Genomic DNA, 18059 nt, shown 5'->3' on the forward strand with positions numbered 1-18059 from the left:
ATCTATCTATCTATCTATCTATCTATCTATCTATCTATCTATCTATCTATCTATCCATATTTCCTTCAAACTACCCTAATATTGACAAAGATCTCATGAGTTACAAATAGTATCTTTTCATGTAGGAATGTAAACAGTTCAACTTAAATAAGTCTGTTATGATTTCTCTTTCCTGTTTACCTTTTCTTGCTTCTCTTGAGACTTGTATTTGAAAGCTAAATTTTCTATTTAGCTCTGGTCTTTTCATCAAGAATGCTTGAAAGTCCTCTATTTCACTGAATATCCATTTTTCCCCTGAAGGATTATGCTCGGTTTTGCTGGGTAGGTTATTCTTGCTTGTAATCTTGACTCCTTTGACCTCCAGATTATCATATTGCAAGCCCTCTGGTCCCTTAATGTAGAAGCTGCTAAATCTTGTGCTATCCTGATTGTGTTTCCATAATACTTGAATTATTTCTTTCTGGCTGCTTGCAATATTTTCTCCTTGACCTGGGAACTCTGGAATTTGATGATAGTATTCCTAGGAGTTTTCCTTTGGGTATATCTTTTAGGAAGTGATCAGTGGATTCTTTCCCTTTCTACTTTACCCTCTGGTTTAAGAATATCAGGGCAGTTTTCCTTGATAATTTCTTTGAACATGATGTCTAGGCTCTTTTTTTTTTCTTTTGATCATGGCTTTCAGGTAGTCCAATAATTTTAAAATTCTCTCTCCTGGATCTATTTTCCAGGTCAGTTATTTTTCCAATGAGATATTTCACATTGTCTTCTATTTTTTCATTCTTTTGATTGTTTTACAATATCTTGATTTCTCATAAAGTAACTAACTTCCATTTAATCCATTCTAATTTTTAAGGAAACATTTTCTTCAGTGAGCTTTTAGACTTCCTTTTCCATTTGTCCAATTCTTCTTTTGAAGACATTCTTATCCTCATTGACTTTCTGGACCTCTTTTGCCATTTAGGTTAGGTTATTTTTTAAGGTGTTATTTTCTTCAGTATTTTTTTTTTTTGGGTCTCCTTTAGCAAGCTGTTGACTTATTTTTTATGATTTTCTTCCATCACTGTTATTTCTCTTCCCAGTTTTTCCTCTACTTCTCTTACATGCTTCTCAAAATCCTTTTTGAACTCTTCCGTGTCCTGGGATTGATTCACGTTTTTCTTGGAAGCTTTGTATGTAGGGGCTTTGAGTTTCCTGTCTTCTTCTGATTGTATGTTTTGATCTTCCTTGTCACTAAAGAAAGATTCTGTGGTCTGACTTTTTTTGTGCTGTTTGCTTATGTTTCCAGCCAATTACTTCAGTTTTAAACTCTTTCTTAAGGTAGGGGTCTGCTAACAGTGTGGAGAATGTACTGTCCCAAGCTTTGGGGGTATTGTGCAGCTGGTTTCAGAGATACTTCTAGGGACCTGTAAATTTTTACTTCTACCAAGGTGGTATGATCAAGGACAAGGTGTTTACCCTTTTCCTGGCCTGGGTTCTGGTCTATGAGTGACCACGAGTACTCTTTTCTGTCTTGGAACTGTGAGGAGCATTCCCTTTCTACTACAAGCTCTACCATGCCAGCACTCCTCCTCACCTCAGAACTGCCATCCAGAACTGTGGCCCAGATCCAAGCATAGACAAAGCAAGAGAATCCTGCCTCATCACCAGCAAAGAGATTCCTGAGATCCCCTTTTGATCAGCAATTCCCCCTCTATTTGTAGACTGAGAGATCCAAAAGGAACTGCTGCTCTGGGGCAGTGCCAAGACTGGGACTGGGACAGAGCTTCTCTCTTACCTTGGTCCGACAGGCCTGACCTTCTAAGTTGTCTTTGGCATTTGTGGGTTGAGAAGTCTGGAAACTGCCACAGCTGCCTGTGATTCAGTCCCTTGAGGCCTGCTCAATGTTTGCTGAGGCCTGTTTTTGCCTGAATGCCCAGGCTGAACTGCCCTCCTCTCCCAGACAACACAGTAGACCTTTCCAATCAATCATCCAGGTTTTCTTGGGCTGGAAATGTGTTTCACTCTGTCTTTTGGGCTTGTGCTACTCTAGAATTTGTTTACAGCCAGTTTTTACAGGTATTTCAAGGGGTTTGTGGAGAGCTCAAGCAAGTCACTGCTTTTACTCTGACATTTTGGCTTGGCCCCCAACAATAATTTCTTAATGATTGATTGATAGTATGATCAAAATAAATATTGAGGAGGAGCAGGAGAATAGAAAAAGGAGAAAGAAGATAGCAAATGTCCATATAACATTTTAAATTTTACAAATGACATTCCACAAATTTTAGTGTAGTTTTAAGCTTTCATATTATAATTTAAGCTCTCACAATGAAGTTTTTAATCTTCTTACTATATTCTTTAACTCTGGTAGACTCAAAAGTTCAATTTCTTTATCCATAGGCTCTTAGCTCTTTTTTTTTTTTTGGCCATAGACTTTAATAAGAAACTGTGAAATTTTTGCAATGTGTCATAGCTTTACACTAAGACCTATGTAAAAATCTCTATATCCAGGAGTCTTTAGTCTTTCTTAGTGTCATGGACCTTTTTGACAGTATGATGACATCCAGACTCCTTTTCAGAATAATGTTTTTAAATGTATAATTTGAAATAGATTGTATAAAAATCAATTATATTGATATATAGCTGTCAAAATATTTAAAAACAAATCCAAAGACTCTAAGTTAAAAAACCCTGAACTGTTGACTTCACCTATGTGTTAAAACAAAGTAGTACAACATAATAAATATTCCATAATTTCTTATTGAAGTCCGTGGTTAGGAGAGAGTTAAGATCATAGGGAGAGAGTTAAGATCATAGGGATAAATTGGGTTTTTGACTATATTAAACTTGCAGAATTTCACATGAATACAGAATTTTCTAAACCTTAAAAATAGTATTTCAAGTTATTTTATAACCTGATTTCAGCACTGGACAGTAGACAGTGGAAGGTATAGATAAACTATCAATTTGGGGAAAAGTTAATACAAAAAAATAAGTAAGTCTAGATTTAAAAAATATAACAAAAATATTAAGGACCCAGTGGAGAAAGGGAGGAAGAGGAAATCTATTGAAAACTGATAAGTAAACTTTAGTTATTAAGGAAGACTGAAATCTTCCTGAGGTTTAAGGCATTATCTACAGAAATGAATACAAGTCCCAAGTTTTTGCAACTACTATGGTTCTGACATTTGAGTTGATCTAACTAGGTAAACTTGGACTGCTTCCAGAATTTAAAGCCTCATGTATTTCAGTTAAAGCAACTAATATCACTCTAAAATATGGATGGTGCTTTGTAGAGATTCCCTAGTGCCAAGAGGTAGCTTCAATAACAAGTGTTTCCTTTTTCCTTCATCTGACTTCAGGGTAAATCTTTCCTTTACTTGAACTCAATGTTGTATGTCTTATGATAACTAAGGTTGTTCATCTTTTTATATATTTCAAAAATTATATATAATTTTGATATGTGCATACAGGATGTCTCATTGGAGGAGAACCTTCAAGGCAACACTTTCTTTTGTAGATACAAATATTCTTAGGTTTTTTTTTTGTTATTTTACTATAGTCAAAAGCTATTAGTATGATACTATCATATTTTCTGTGCTTTTCAGTCATTCTTATAATTGAGTTTACTTATTCCCTTCTCATCAAAGATACCTTCAATGTGTGCATAGATTCTCTCTCTCTCAATCTGTATATCTATATATCTGTACACATGTTAAATATATATATAGCAATAGCTATAATTATAGTATATTTTCCTCCTTTAGAGAGCTTAAGATTGATCCTATAATATTGTGAGATATGAGGTTGTGAGACTAGAGTTCAGCAGAGAGGTTAGATCAGGATACATAGATTTGAAGATTATAAACATAGAGATGGTAATTAAATCCACAGGAGCTAATGAGATCACCAATTGAAGTAGTATAAAGGATGATGAGAAGAGGGATCAAGTCAGAATCTGTGGAACACCCATGGTTAGAGGGTATGACAGGGATATGCATCCAACAAAAAGAGACTGAGGAAGAATAGTCAAATAAGTAGGAGAGGTAATGGGAAAACCAAGAAAGAGTGGTGTCCCAAAAACATAGAGAGAAGATAGCATCCAGAAGAGGATGATCAGCTGTGTCAAAGGCTGTAGAGAGGTGGAGGAGGTGATTTTGTCGGGTGGTACTAGAAGATATCCTGAGAAACTGATAGAAATAAGCTTGTATTCTGTGACTCATAAGAGTGCAAACCATTTCACACCCCCATTACTGCTCCTTATGCTTCTCTTTTTTTAAATTTTCTTCTTTAAGACCATTTTCACATTTTGTTTGAGTCCAGCTTCCTTGATTGAATCATGATTACCCCTGGATAGTTCATTAATTTTCCATGATTCAGTTTTCTCCCCTCTCCCCACTCCCACCCAATTGCAATACTTTTATTGGGGTGAAGAGATCTTTAATAATCAAAAGAAGAAATGCAGTCAGAAAAACCAGACAAGCCCCAAGTGACAATAATTAAGAGATATACCTTTAAGTGTGAGGAAATCATTAAGAATCTGTTATTTAATTGGCTGAAAATATGTTTAGAAAGATATCTGATATGTAATTTCTTTGCCTATCACAAATTCAGAAGCATTATTTTCAAAAATCCAAAGGCACTAATAGTCTTCAATATCTTTTCTCCCTTCCTTCCCCAAACACTGCATTTTTGCAAATAGCTTAGTCTATAAAGGTGCAAGTACTCTGTATTATCAGGTTTTAAATAATAACATATTTTGTTTTATTCTTCTCCACAAAAAACTGAATGAATGCTTCTTAGGTTAGTCTGCAAAACAATTACATTATAGTTAGTGATTTTTTTTAATGTCAAAGTACAGAAAATGTAGTGGAAAAGCAATCAAGATGAAGACAAAATTCTACCATTAGTATAAAAAACTAATAATTACAGATTTGACAAGTAGAAGCTTTATTCAAAACAAAATAAAGATTAGGCAAATGCATAGTCAAATAGTCCAATGATTATATAAAGATGATCTTGAATCTTTGCTAAAAGTGGGATAATTATATTTAAATTGTTATTCTTTTTTCTGCTGTTATAAGCCTTTGACCTTTTTATTTTAATCTACAGGCAGAATTATCACATTATAAAGAAAAGTTGTAGAATATTAAGCAACATATAATAGTTGAAAATTTCAGCTAAACATTGGGTTCAAATATATTTATTGACCTTGATTCCGAAAAATATATTTTACAAAAACCCCTGAAGGCTAATTAATCTTAATAAATCATTTAGTATTATATTACTTACATTTTCAGGGCAATTGTAATTAGTAGTAGCAATATTAATGATAATACCATCATGTATTTCATTTTTCTACTTCAGAATAACAACATTATATCCTGAAAATGAAATACATTTAAAATTTAGGCTCATGTCCTAAACTTTGCAAAGTCTTTTTGATCTTTCTTTTTATAAGCCTCTAAACCTGTCCCCCTTTTTTAGACAATATCTACTCAATTGCTTTCTTAGAAAACGGTAGAGTGGGCCTACTTCTCATTTTCCTCCTGAATCTCCTGACCAACTGACCTTTTTTTGAATTTATTTTAAGGAATAGTTTAAGTTTCTTTAAAGTACTATTGGATGGACTTACCCTTTATGTTAGTCATGTATCTAGCTTTTCTATTCTATGAGCAGAAACAGTCTTTCTGAGATGCTGACTGAAAACCTTTAGGTTTTTTTTGTTTTTTGATGTCATGTATATCTGCCTTTAAACATAATAGGCAAAAATAAGTTTTCTCTCTAATTTTATTCCTAGCTCCCATTTCAGCCTCAGCAGAATCTCTGAAATCTTCTTGGGGAATTATTATGTACTTTTCTGCTCTTTCTTTGAGTTATTTTGAATCCTCCTATATGAACCTAATTTTAGATTGTTTAAAGATCTTACAGATGTTGATGGAGAAGCCATATATGTGACTTAGCTAAAGTACTTCAAAATTATTTATAATAATAGTTACCTAGAAGTGGAATGACTAGGTCTGACATGTACAGATCTTTAACTAACTCTTTTTCTGGACAAGAGAACATGTTTCAGCCTACATCCAAAGAGCTATATGAGTTTTATCAAGCAAATAAGATTGCTAATTACTTTGGGAACTCTAGCCAAATCTGACACATGGACGTCAACTTTTTTTAATTGAATTGTCAATTATAAAAGTTGCCCAATGTCAGTTTTTGCCCTCAAACAATCTGCCATGTTTAGAAATTAAATGAAGAATTAAATTAGAATAAATATAACTCATTTTGATCTCCGATGTGACATTCACTTTCCTCCTTTAAATAATATCATGTGTCTCATGAGCTGCAAGTGATGTGAAAGTTTCATGTTTGAATGTTTCTAAATTTCAGTCACACTGCTCTTCCAATATATTCTTATCTCTTCTATGACTGGTGACCAATAAATTCTAAACTCTTGCCATAGTCTACTAACCTATCAACATGCCAGTTTATTCAGGTTGTTTTTGTCCTTCTCATGTCCTGAACTTTGCTTAACCACTGATACTACAGGTATTTTCATCTTAACGACATTATACAAGACTGCCATGTTTCAAATGTGTCTATTTTATATTGCCACAATTCACAAGTGCTAGAAAGTGCTTTTATTCTCCTTGTTAGCATGCCAGAAAATATCCAAGAAAAGATGAATGCTCTGTCACTGGATAGGTGGTCATATTCTGTAGCATTTGTTCCTTATACTTTTCTATTAAGTTTTAGAAAGAACAATATGACCTCTCAACGTACTCAGCTTTGTACACACACACACACACACACACACATGAAAGGAAACAAGTATTAATGAATTCCCTGCAATGTTCCAGACACTGTGCTAAGGGCCTTATAAATATTAGCCCATTTGATCCTCACAATAACCCTGGGAAGTAGGTATTGTTATTAGACCTATTATATAATTGAAGACAATGAGGCAGATAGAAGTTAAGTGACTTGCTGAGGGTCACATAGCTAATAAAGGAACTACAAACCCATAATTTTTATTTTTATTTTTGAAAGAGTTTCTTTATGTTTCAAGTTAATCAACTAATAAATTTGAATATATTTACACATATATAACATATATATGTACATATATAACACATATGTGTATATATATACATATATATTAAAAACTTATTTTAATGGAATCAAGACTCTTGAATCTCAAATTGATCAAAATCATTAAGTTGGTTTTTTTTTGTACCTATAGCCTAAGTAGACACTGGGAATGCAATTATTTTCCAGTGTCTTTCCTTCAAAAATTACTCATTGAATTCCACTTGAAGGTATCACGGAGGTGATAGACAATTACATCAGGATGGTATTTCAAAACCAAATTTCACTTTTAAAACTTAAATTAGGACCTTCAAAGCTATTATCATGGAATGCAATCACTACATGATCTTGGTTTCATGAGTCATATGGTATACTTAAAAACTAGGAGAGCTAGATGCCCAATAATACCAAAAGGAATGGAATTAGATAGAAAGACACTATGTGTTCTGGTTCAGCAAGAAGTAGCATAATATTCTTTGAATGGGGCAATAGAAGATTAGAGCACACAATGGTAGATATCAGAATGAGAGAGCTTTTTAGCTTCTTGAGGTAGAGGTGAGAGATTGCAGAGCACCACAACAAACAGGTGGTCATTCTGTTAATTCTTCTAACCTGATTCAAAAAAAAAATTGATGTTTGTTTTCCTGAAAGTACCACATGCACCACACTTTGGCAATTTGTAAATCAACATACACACCTAAATGTCAATGTCTTTGATTATGTGGAATAAATAATAACCTATTGTGCTGATTTTTTTAGTGAATAAATTATTGTTTTATTTTGTGAACGAACCAGTCACCAATATTTTTTTTTCAAAGAATAATGTCAGTAACTCTCAAGTAGTTGAAAAAAATACTTATTTCTTCTGGGGATATTATTCCCTTGTTAGCACATGTTGAAATTATATTTATCTAACGCTACATATCTATGTATATGTATATATTCATATATGTATACATATAGACATACCCACATTTTTTCCACCTGGATCAAACATAGGGCCTTTTGAAAACACCTACACATACTTTGATTTGACAACATATTTCAATTTTGTTAAGCATGAATACTTAAACAACAAACACAGATAGGAGGTAGGTTTTCAGTATTCATAATTTAAGTACATCCTCTCTGGAATATTTAGGAGAAAACATGAATTAGAAATCCATTGTATGAAAAGTTGTGAAGAGGTTAGTTTCTATATCAGTAGGCAGAAAACCTGCATCAGTGAAATCACAGATCCTTGAAAGCATCAAAGTAAGATAAAACTGGAATAAAATATCAAAGTTAGATGCTTAAAACCTTCACATTTTGAGTATTATGTCCCTGAGCATGTATTCTTCTATTATAACCTTCCAGCACAAAGCGTCACATCCACAACACCTTAAAGCTTCACAATGAATGTATAATGGAAGTAATCAATATTATGTTATATCTTGCTATTTGTTTTAAGAATTCAGTATGAGTTCATTTCTGTATGCAAATTTAGGGCTACCATAACTTCAAATTATAAGTTTTTAAAAAAAAGTATGAATTTCAAATAAATTTAAAAGGTGACTAAGGTTAACCAGGTTGGAGAAAGTAGTTAGCATTGCTTTCTCTTTTTTGGGGGTGGGGTTAGCTTTGAAAAATTTATTGAGAATCTACCAGCTCCAAATTGGTTTGGAAACATTAGGAAGCTTCTTCTTTCATGACACAGTCTTTTTTTGAGTTGTCCTATGTAAGCTTTCTTCTCCCCCACAATCTGGAACCAACCATTGCCAAATTTGGAAGTGGTGTCAACAAACTTCAGGTCTATCTTTGCCAGGGCACAGCATTTGGTTTGCAGCAGCAGAGACTTTTGCAAATGAGAACACACTTCTTGGGCACAATGACACAGCCTTTCAGTATGATAAAGTCATTGGTCACTTCACTAAAGTGGACAAAGCCTCCCAGAGGGTTGACACTTGTCGAATAGATCATAATCAATGGATGCATCATTTTTGATTAGCTTGTCATCTTTGATCTGGTAGCCCTGGTCAATCTTGTAGATCTTTTTGTTGATCTTAGTGAGATGGTGGTAGTGCTTCTGACCAGCTTGAGCCACAGAAAAGTCTACACATGCCAAGCTCCAAAACACACCACCTTATGCAAGCCTTGTTAGGTTTAGTTTCTTTGTGTGCCTGTGGCTGGTGACACCTTTGTAACTCTTGCCCTTGGTCCCTCCAGTGTCATCAGTCATCTCACTCTGCCCGGATATGGTACACATGGGCACCTGCTGCTCTAGGTTTTTGCAGACCCTGTCCAGTTTCTCAGCCATGCTGGATCCCCATCAGGTGAGAATTCTTCTGCCTCAGAGGTAGCATCTAGGGGTGGGCAATGACACAGATCATCTGGCAGTACTTCTTCATGATGATGAAGTCTTTCTCCAGCTGCTTCTTGCCATCATCTTGCCACTCCTTGCAGTACTTGGTGAAGACCTTCTTAGACTTATGCCAGTTTTTATAAAATTGCCTCTTACACTCATCACTGATGTGTTTTTTTTTTTTTTTGCTCAGCAAAATGGTTTCGAAGTTCTTCAGGTCTTGTGGGGTTTGCACATAGACCATATTGCCTACAATGACCATGGAGGTGTCTCCTCTATGGTAACAGCCTCAACCATTTCCTTCTTGTTAACCTTTGAGCCAGGCCTGTCCACTTCTATAATGATGTGGGTCATGCCTGCATTATATCTCAGAAAGGCTGTCAGGTGGATGGGCTTGGTGGGCTCATCTTTGGGGAAGCTCTTCACCTTTCCCCAGTGCATGCTGCTTCTCTTTGTAGGCAGGAAGCTCAGAGACCCATGCCAAGTAGCTGATAACTTCCTGTGGAACACGCTGCTGCTATTTCAGCTGAGGCTGTAGATGAGGTGAGTTGAGTATGGAGGAGGGGGCAGTTTTTTTTAAAAAAAGTTTTCATAGTATTTTATTTTTCCTAATTATATGAAAAAATTATTTTAACTTTCATTTTATAAAATTTTGAGTTCTAAATTCTCTTCATCCCTCCTGCCTTTCCTCTTTTATATTTTGACAAATGTTAATATTAAATACAAAATGAGAAAAGAAAAAGAAAATAATATTGCCATTTATACAGCAGAACATGAGAGGATTCAATATAAAACAATATATTTCCATTTCAAGAAAACCTATAGAGTAAATACTGCACATTATTTTCAAAACTACCCAACTTTTCTTTGCCTCTTTGTAGGTTTTCTTTTGTTCTCTGCTCTGTACTTTTTACTTGATTTTTCCCATCCCTTTCCCTCCCCAGTTGGCATTGCCTTCATGAATAGATATGATATTGTTATATATACATAAGCGTATATAGTGCATCATAATAATTTCTTCTTGAGTAAACTAAGCTATATTTTCAGTCATCAGAGTTTTATTGTTCATTTGTTTAGCATCCTTAACAAAACATGCCATAGTCAAAAGGACTCAGGGAAATGCTGGAGTGGATGTGGCAAAAAAAAAAAGGAAGATAATTCTCTGTTGGTGGAATTATATACTACTCTAAACATTCTGGAGACCAATTTGGAACTATATCCAAAGGGCTATATAATTGTCTATATCTTTTGACCCAGCAATACCACCACTAAGTCTGTATCCCAAAGAGATAAAAGAAAAGGGAAAAGGACCCATTTGTACAAACATATTTATAGTAACTCTATTTGTGGTGGCAAAGAATTAGAAATTTAGGAGATGTTCATCAATAGGAGAATGATTGAACAAATTGTAGGATATGGTTATGATGAAATGCTGTTGTGATATAAGAAATGATAAGCAGGATGGTTTCAGAAAAACCTGGGAAGAAATACATGCACCAAAAGCAAAGTGGGGGAGCAGAACCAAGATGGTCAAGTAAAAGCAATGTTTTGCTTGAGCTCTCCCCCAAACCCCTCCAAATACCTGTAAAAAAAAGGCTCTAACCAAATTCTAAAGCAGTAGAACCCACAAAAAGATGGAGTAAAACAAATTTCCAGACCAAGACAGCTAGGATGGTTGATCAGAAAGGTATATTGCACTGGATAGGGAGAGGAATGAAGTTCAGCATGGCCACACAGGCAAAACAGGCCTCAGCAAAACTGGAGCAGCCCTCAGAGGACTGAATCATGGGCAGCTGTGGCAATTTCAAGACTTATCAAACAATGAACAAAGAAAACTTAGAAGGTCAGTAGGGAAAGTCTGTGACTGCAGTAATAGAGAAGCTCAGTCCCAGCCCCAGTCCCCATGCACTGCCATGGGATGGTGGCTGCTTCCAGATCTTCTAGCCCACAGACTGAGGGGGAATTAAGTGGCTGATCAGAGGGGTATTACAGGGATCTCTTTGCTGGTGCAGGGTTCTCTTGCTTTGTCCATGCTTAGATCTGGGTCACAGTTCTGGGTGAGGATCCTGGGGCAAGGAAGCATGCTAGTGTGGTAGTACTTGTAGTGGTGGTGGAGAGGAAATCCTCCCCACAGTTCCAGGGTAGAAAAAAGTGTTGTGGTCACTAATAAACCAGAGCACAGGCCAGGAAAGGAGTAAACACCTTACCTCTTATCATAGCATCTTGGAAGAACTGAAAATTTATAGGTCCCTAGAAGTATCTCTGAAAATAGTTGCACAAACCCCCAAAGCTTGGGACAGTACATTCTCCACACTGGAAGCAGAATCCTACCTTAACAAAGAGTTTGTAACTCACGTAATTGGCTGGGATCATAAGCAAACAGGGCAAAACAAGTCAGACCATAGAATCTTACTTTGGTGACAAAGAAGATCAAAACATACAACTAGAAGAAGACAACAAAGTCAAAGCTCCTACATCCAAAGCCTCCAAGAAAAATATGAATTGGTCCTAGGCCATGGAAGAGCTCAAAAGGATTTTGAGAACCAAGTAAGAGAAGTAGAGGAAAAACTAGGAAGAGAAAAGAGAGCAATGCAAGAAAATCATGAAAAATAAGTCAACAGTTTGCTAAAGGAGACCCAAAAAATACTGAAGAAAATTACACCTTAAAAAAATAGTCTAACCCAAATGACAAAAGAGGTCCTAAAAGCCAATGAGGAGAAGAATGGCTTAAAAAACAAAATTGGCCAAATGGAAAAGGAAGTCCAAAAACTTACTGAAGAAAATACTTTCTGGGGCAGTTAGGTGCAGTGGATAGAGCACCAGCCCCAAAGACAGGAGGACCTGAGTTCAAATCCGGCCTCAGACACATAACACTTACGAGCTGTGTGACTCTGGGCAAGTCACTTAACCCCATTGCCTAGCCAAAAGAAAAAAGAAAAAAGAAAATACTTCCTTAAAAATTAGAATGGAGTAACTATAAGCTAGTGACTTTATGAGAAATCAAGACATTGTAAAACAAATTCAAAAGAATAAAAATAAAGAATAGAAAATAGTGTGAAATATCTCATTGGAAAAACAATTGACCTGGAAAATAAATCTGGGAGAGAGAACTTAAAAATTTTTGGAGGACTTTCAAGCATTCTTGATGAAAAGACCAGAGCTGAATAGAAAATTTGACTTTCAAATATAAGACTCAAGAGAAACATGAAGAGGTAAACAGGAAAGAGAAATCATAAGAGACTTATTAAGGTTAAACTGTTTACATTCCTGCATGGAAAGATGATATTTGTAACTCATGAGACCTTTCTCAGTATTAGGGTAGTTGAAGGGGAAAATTATATCTACCTATCTATCTATCTATCTATCTATCTATCTATCTATCTATCTATCTATCTATATTATCTATATATAGAGGGGCGGGCAGATTGGGGGAAGGGGTAATCAGAACCAAACACTTCTAAGTAGGCACAGGGTCAAAAGCGAGAATAGAATAAATGGAGGTGGTGGGATAGGATGAAGGGAAATATATGAGTTTTTTACAACTTGACCACTATGGAAATGTTTTGCATGACTACACATGTGTAACCTGTATTGAGTTGCTTCCTTTCTCAATGAGGGTGGGTGGGGAGGGAGGAAGGGAGTAAATTGGAACCCAAAGTTTTAAAAATAAATGTTTAAAAATTTGTTTTCACATGCAACTGGGAAATATGGTATACAGGAAATGGGGTATAGAAATCTATCCTGCCCTACAGGAAAATCGAAGGAGAAGGGGATAAGAGAAGTAGAGGAGGGATAAAAGGGAGGCCAGATTAGGGGAAGGGATATTCAGAAAGTATGCCATCTTGGGGTGGGAGGAGGAGATGAGGAGAAAATTTAGAATTCAAAGTCTTGTGAAAGTGAATGTTGAAACCTATAAATAAATAAATTAATAAAAATGAAATAAATAAAAGCAAAGTGGAATGAGTGGAAATAGGAGAACATTGTACATAGTAACAGTAATATTGTAAGGATGATCAATTATGAAAGACTTAGCTCTGTGATCAAGACAATGATCCAATACAATTCCAAAAGACCTATGACGAAAGATACTATCCACCCATAGAAAGAGTACTAATGAACTCCGCATGCAAATTGAAGTATACTTTTTAACTTTATTTTTCTTGTTTTTGTGTATGTGTTTGTTTTATTTTGCAACATGGCTAATATGGAAATATGTTTTTCATGACTTCACGTGTATAATTGACATATCCCTTGCCTTTTCTTTTTAATAATATTTTATTTTCCTCCAATTATATACAGTTATTTTTATTATTCATTTTAATGAGATTCTGAGTTCTACATTTTTCTCCCTCTTTCCCTCCACTCCCCCTTCCTGAAAAGGTAAGCAATTTGACATAGATTATATAAGTGCAATCATGCAAAATATATTTCCATATTAGTCCCAGGTGTGAAAGAAGAAACAGAACAAAAGGGAAAAAATAAACAGAAAAAAATAAGGCAAAAATAGCATGCTTTTTGCATTCAGATATGTATAGCATTTTCCATCATGAGTCATTTGGAATTGTCTTGGATCATTGTATTGATGAGAAGAACTAAGTCATTCATAATTGATCATCACACATTGTTACTGTTACTGTGCACAATATTTTTTTTCTGTGTTCTGCTAATATCTCTTGCCTTTTCACTGATTAGGGAGAGGGTTGAGAGGGTGGAAGAAAATCTGGAACTCAAGTTTTGAAAATTAAATGTTAAAAAATATTACATATAGTTAGGAAATATTTAATGAAATAAAGAAAAATACATTTTTAAAAAATGACTCATGGTGGTATAATGGAAAGAGCATTGAACTTGGAGACGTGAGGATTTAGTTTGAAGCTCTGCTCTAATACTTAGTAGGTATGTGACCTTAGATAAAAACTATTTATGGGCCAAAGATTTATGGCGCACCACAACTGCTCAGTGCTGATGGAACCACATTGCTTAGTGATATTCTCTGAGACTTGATTTGCTAATCAGCAAAGTGTCTTTCCTCCAAGGATCAGCCTACCTAAGTGTGAAAGGCTTTCAGTACTAGTCTAGATATGAGGTATGATGCATTTTTAGCAATGGTAACTTTTAAGAATTTAGTATCTGCATTAATTAGAGGAGTTGGAGTGTGAGGTATATTCAGGGAGGATTGGTACCTCAGGTGTGAGGGCTGCTGAATCCTTTTTAGGGCTGCTTTTCCATCTTTGGTGTCCATCTGATTCACCCAACTCTCATCTGTGTCTCCAAGAAGCTATAGAATGTTCAGCAATCATACCCTGGTAAACCATTTCAGCAGATGGGCTAAACCATGTTGACAGTAACTGATGGGTCTTAAACCTTTCAGTGAGTTAGAAGAATGTCCATTTCAGGTATGTGAAGGCTTTTTATGGTGGAATGGATGGAAGAGAATTCTAATAGCCAGGAAGGTAGCTGAAGCAGGTGCTATGGAGCATTTAGAGCTTGTTTAGACATTGAAGACACTAAGGGCATCCATTTCATCCCCAGCCATTACCAGTTGTCTTGAATTTGTGCATCTCTACCTCACTTAAACCTAATTTATGCATGGATCGAAAGATATCACCCATATCATTTTACTTTATTTACCTACCTCAAAGCCCTGTGATGACAGGCAAGTTATGAAGTAGCAGGTGCAGGTACACTGGGAGCTGCAGTCACAACCCTGTACACAGACAGCCCAAGCATTAGGATCATCTTCTCACTTGAAGCAGCAGTAGGATTTGGCAGCCCCCTAGGTGTCTGAGCAGCCCTTTAAAAACAACACTGCTCAACTTCTGGTGTGAGTAAAGGGTAGAATGCCCACACACTTGTCCACAACACAAAATCTAGCAGACCTGAAAGACTAACAGCTCTTGTTGTGAGAGAACTCAGCAGGTGTTGCATGCAAATAGCAGCCCTGAGTGAAACAAGGTTGGCAAATGAATGCCAGCTTTCCTAAGTCAAAGATGGATAACACTTTTTTTTTTCTGGAGTGGCTACAGTGAAGGGGAGTACTGTGAAGCTGGCATAGGTTTCACAAACAAATATAATCTAGTCAACAAGCTTAAATTCCTACCAAAAAAAGTAAAAGACAGATTCGTGACAATGGGCATTCCACTTGTAGGAAAGTGCCACAACACATCATCAGTGCTCCCACAGTCTCATGCTCCCACCATGGTGAATCCTGATGAGGTCAAAGAAAAAAAATTATGAAGACCAGGCAACCCTCATCAATGTGTAAAAAGAGGACAAGCTTATAATCCTGGGTGACTTTAATGCAAGAGTAAGCACAGATTACCAAACATGGCAGGGAGTCCTTGGGAGGAATGGAGTTGGAAACAGCAACAGCAATGTTCACTTACTACTGAAGACTTATGTATCTCATTACCTTCTCATCAAGAATAGTCTTCTCTTTGCCTAAAAGCAATAAAACTTTGTGGATGCACCCTGGAAGCAAAAAATGGCCTTTAATACCTATGTCATTATAAGAAGAAGAGAGAGATAGGATGTGAGAGTGAGGAACCCTATGTCTCTTGCAGAGTGCTGGACTGATCATAGACTTACCCTCTTCAAGATAAATATTCACATTCAACAAAATCCTGGCCCCAAGGAAAGATGACTTCCAGAAGACTTAATGTTGACAGATTAGAATGATTCTCCAAGTAGGAACAGTTCATTGCTAACTTGGAGGGAGAGCTGAGTCAACAGATGGTTGGCAAAGGTGGAACAGAAAAGAAGTGGGCAGCTTGAAAAAGAGCCAAGATGGTGGAGTAAGCAGTAAATCAGTATAACTCTCCCACATTCACCTCCAAAATGCCATAAAATAGTTCCTTCAAATCAATCCTGAAACAGAAGAGCCAGCAAAAAGAAAGAAACAAAGAAACAAAGAAAGAAAAAATAAAAAAAGAAAACAGGATGAAACAATCTTTCAGTCCAGAAAATTTGAAGATTGACAAGAAAGGCCTTTCTCACTTGGGCAAAAGAGGAATGCAGCATAGGACAAGAAACATCCCGATAAGCCAGCAACAAGCCAAACCTCAGAAAACCATAGAGAGATCCTGAGTCCCAGTGTGGTGGAGCAGGCAAACACCACCACTAGAACCCCCCCACATGCCTTAGCATAGGCAAGGGAACAGGCAGTCTATAACTCCAAGAACTGACATGTGCTTCAGTGTAGCTCTAAGAAAATAGGCAACCTTGAGTGGGCAGGTCTCCACATGCTTCAGTGCATCAGAGGGCAAAGAGACAGCCTCTAGCAGCCAGACAACCACATTCAACATAGCCCCCAGGAAATGCAGAAACACCCCACCAGCCTCAGCACACATCAGACACAAGTGCTAGGACCCCCAGTCAGTGACAGGTAAGCTGCCAGACCCCTACAACCTTCAGCAGTACAAGCTACCTCCCACCCCATGCCCTTAGCATAGCACCACACAAATTGGTCCCCTGTGGACTTCAGGGCAACATCACTGTAGCACCAAGTAAACATCCAAGGAACTGTATCCCCTGGCACAAGAAGTCAGAGATAGTGCCCCTTTCACTCCGGGAGTGGAACTCAAATTTAAAAGAAAGGGAAAAGACCAAGGAAGATGAGCTAAAAATATCATCATCAACAACGACAAAGAGAATCTGACCATAGACCATTATTATGGTGACAGGGAAGACCAAGATACAAACTCAGAAGAAAACAACAATGTCAAAACTCCAACTGGCAAAAAAAAAAAAGAGAGAGAGAGAAATCATCTCAAGCCCCTAAAGGATTCATGGAAGAGCTCAAAAAAGAGTTTTAAAATCATGTATGAGAGAAAGAAGAAAAATTGTGAAAAGAAATGAGAATGATGGAAGAGAATTATGAAAAAGAGAGTAAACAGCTTAGAAAAAGAAAACAGCTGCTGAAAAAGTAGAATTGGCCAAATGGAAAAGGAGATACAAAAGCTAATTGAGGAAAACAACTCCTTAAAAGTTAGAACTGGGCAAGTGGAAGTTAATGATTCTATCAGCCTTCAAGAATCAAATGAATTCAAAAGAATAAAAAAAAACAGAAGAAAATGTAAGATATTTCACTGGAAAAAACAACTGACCTAGAAAATTGATCCAAGAGAGACAATGTCAATCATCAGACTACTGAAATCCATAATTAAAACAAAGACCGGGACAGCATATTTGAAGAAATTGTCTAGGACACCCTGATGTCTTGAAACCAGAGGGCAAAATAAGCATTGCAAGAATCAACCAATCGCCTCGGGAAAGAAATTCCAAAATAAAAACTCAAAGGAATATTATAGCTAAATCACAGAACTATCAGGTCAAGGAAAAATACTGCAAGTAACCAGAAAGACACAATTCAAATATTAGGGAGCCATAATCAGGATTACAAAGGACTTTGCAGCTACAACATTAATGCATCAGAAATCATGGAACATGATATTCCAGGAGGCAAAAGACCTAGGACTACAACTAGGTATCACCTACTCAATGAAATTAAGCATAATCCTTCAAGAGAAAAAAAAAGTCATTCGATGAAATAGAAGGATTTTAAGCTTTCATAAGAAGACCAGAACTAAACAAAAACTTTGATCTCCAATATCAAGACTTGTGAGAAGCCTTAAAAGGTAAAAAGGGAAAA

At 36.3% G+C, this 18059-nt stretch overlaps 1 pseudogene; it reads right to left on the reverse strand.

Annotated features, from left to right (window-relative positions):
- Positions 1–16758, reverse strand: part of LOC114048292 — a 17864-nt pseudogene extending 1106 nt beyond the window's left edge.
- Between the last annotated feature and the right edge of the window lie 1301 nt (positions 16759–18059).

This window comes from Vombatus ursinus, unplaced genomic scaffold, assembly GCF_900497805.2.
Source record: "Vombatus ursinus unplaced genomic scaffold, bare-nosed wombat genome assembly UNPS02014792.1, whole genome shotgun sequence".
Lineage (NCBI taxonomy): Eukaryota > Metazoa > Chordata > Mammalia > Diprotodontia > Vombatidae > Vombatus > Vombatus ursinus.